Consider the following 3,353-nt stretch of genomic DNA (forward strand, 5'->3'; position numbering starts at 1 on the left):
CTCAACAAATTACAAAAAGTTTTATGACTGAGATGATATTCACGACATGCTTGGCAATCTCTCTTCCGGCTTTGGAGGTCAGGGGTCACGTGTCAAAGGTTATGTCAAAGGTAAAATGCGAGATTTTCTCGTGTCTGACATGTGCATCAGGACAGTGTTTTTGATATTTTGGCAGATTCTTTTGAAAGACAAAACAACTTTGCTTGTTCCTTTAAAGTTACTCTCATAAGCATTACGTAAATTAGCGACCGACAAGTCTTGTGTAAAATGTTATCAGTAAAAGTATCATCAGATAAAATTTGACCTTCGACACCATGAAGCTAACAGTCTGTTTTAAGGCCTCTTCTGTGTTGTGATAGTCTCTTCCGAAACATGTCTGAGTATATTTGCACCCAATCTACTTCATACATGTATGTATCATTAAAATGTTTGATGAAGATAAAGAATAAGCCTGACGTTAAGTGTCTGAATACGTTCGCGCGAGCACGCGCACGCACAATCGCATAATTCTAATTTGTGGTTTCCCGTTTGGGCGGTCTGATCTTATGGCGTATGGATGGAAGGAAACATAATGTGGTCAGGGAGCTGTGAGACAGACAAGAAAATAGCAAATAAGATATTGATTTTACATGTCAAATACTTGATCTAGTCAAATAATTCATGACAGTGTCTATACAAATTCCCATCCGCAGCCCCGCGTCGTGCTGAGAGTCAGCCCCTACCCAGCAAACCAGCTGTGTCTAAACACGACGACCAACGCTAATCACTAACACACACTCCACTGATTTTCAAACAAATATCAGTACAGCAAAAATGATTAATGTCACATATATAACGCAATAGACACCGATAAATGATCGTAACACGTGTACGAGTGTTGTAATTGACACGACCTTATAGAAATATGCTTCATTAGCTGTTATCAGTAGTCATGTGAGGCTGTTGAAAATGTTCATTTCAAATAAATGACAAACCTTCAATATGTTGGGCATATATAGACTGCCTTATCTGGACGCGAATGTAACGCTTTTCAATATTTCATTAATAAAAGCATAAAATGTACATTTTAAACGATATATGTCATCTGCGGTGGGAGTTGTTTTTCGCGTTTCCCCTCTATCATGATCACAACCACCCCAAGTACCACAGCGGCGGTGGGGTAGTCCAGTGGTTAAAGAGTTCGCTCGTCTCGCCGAAGACCCCGGTTCGATTCCCCACTGTCTTGGCCACAATGTGTGAAGCCCATTAGTGTGTCCCCTGTCGCGGTATTGCTGGAATATTGCTAAAAGCTCACTCACTCACTCACTCACTCACTCACTACTACTACTACTACTACTACTACTACTACTACTACTACTACTACTACTACTACTACTACTACTACTACAAACACACTGTTGTGGTTGTTGAAACAATGCTTCACTCCGAAGACGAGTGTACAGTGAATGGATCTTAAATGAACATTCATGCTATGTCAGTCTGGTAGCTTCACTGAGGAAGTGTCCTACACGAAAACCCCATTGTACGTACAAAATGACGCATTCAACTAAACTCTAATTAAGCAAACTGTTTGAAGCAGTTATTACGATCCCACAACATAAAATCCAAACGGCCGACTTATATTACACCCCCACGTTGATTTAATAGCTAACCCACAGAAAAGGGAGAGCGTTAATTCATCGATGGGAAACTAACTTAGAAAAGAACACCAGGTGTTCGACGTGATTGTTTCCCAAAGTGGTGTTATTATTCTTGTAATTAACACAATATGAAATTCCCATAAAGATAATTACCATGGAAGAATTCAATTCACAGGTTTATCTGAACTCAGTGTATGTACTGATGTCTGTTTGCAATGAAAACGTACCGATGAATTTCACTATCAACAAAAATGTATATCAAATAACGTGAAACTGAGATTGCGAAACAGGTTTGTATTATAAGGGCATTGGAGCAGTGGTTGAAAGAGTAAAACAAATACACTGCCGTAAGTGATTTTTTCACCGTTGATCAACCCTGCTTGTTTCATTTAATGTACGTACCCACTTTTAATACAAACCAATAACAGCAATTTGAAACCATGATCGTTTGTTAAACAACTTTTATCCCATGTTGAATCACATTTTCAGATTTAAATGTTCAAATGGCAAAATAAAATTATGAGAATTCGCAATCTTAATTTAAATTAATGTGATTTATATATTTTGTTTAAAGTGAAGTACGTTTTCATTGCAAACAGACTATAAACTTTTAAAACCCAGAGAATAATAATAGCAGTTTTCGTCAATGTGATTTTACTTTATATTTAGAAATATAGTAAAAAGCATAATTTTGTCAAAATACAGGCGAATTTTAAGATATAACAATGTCATTTTATTCATGGTTATTTTCAAGTCTATTTTATGACATGAAATATTGAAGATATAAAGTCATACGTTCGTCGTTTAACAAACTGCAAGCATAAAATCAATAAACAAATCCGTGTCCGTTTGTTAATCCATACAAAGGTATCCCACAGGCGTTTCAATGTCATCAGCTGTTACGTTCGATCACCATCAACTGTTGTATCTATACTGCGACATTACCGGACACCTGTGATGTGTTAACGGGAACACGTGTAGTGTTATATGTTGATATATATACAAGCCGGACCTGTCACTGTTCACACGAATTAGAGTTCCGGTTTTCAGCCCTGGTTGGAAGGGGATTTGATGAAATAAATACTGGTTAAATGACCCTATTATTGAAATATGCTGTTTAATCCCATTGAGCGTGGTGAATTAGGTTAGACTGGCATTTTTGTATCAAAAGTAATGTTATCTTATTCAGATATATGATTATAATATTATACGGGCACTGATAATTGTCATTAATTGAGGAACGGAGGCAAGGGTCTTGAGGCAAGATTTAAACTCAGCCAAGTGTTCCATATCAGAGCGGGGTTACAAATAAATAAATAAATAAATAAATAAATAAATAAATAAATAAATAAATAAATAAATAAATAAATAAATAAATAAATAAATAAAATAAATAAATAAAATAAATAAATAAATAAATAAATAAATAAATAAATAAATAAATAAATAAATAAACAAACAAACAAGTTTTGTCTGTTATGTAGAAGGCCTACTAGCTCCCGCCCTCCCCCATAAGATACTCCCAACTCAGACACAGTATACTGTCTCCGGGGCATGATTCATTCAGGAAGGGAAACAACAAATATCATCGTTTACGCCTGAAAGTTCATTGCACCTGCAACCCGTGAAGATACGGGTCTGAATTGATTTTCGGTAACTCATGCTTGAAGATCCAGGTTAGAATTGGTCTTCGGTGACCCATGCTTGTCTCCC

This window comes from Haliotis asinina, chromosome 15, assembly GCF_037392515.1.
Source record: "Haliotis asinina isolate JCU_RB_2024 chromosome 15, JCU_Hal_asi_v2, whole genome shotgun sequence".
NCBI classification, from domain to species: domain Eukaryota; kingdom Metazoa; phylum Mollusca; class Gastropoda; order Lepetellida; family Haliotidae; genus Haliotis; species Haliotis asinina.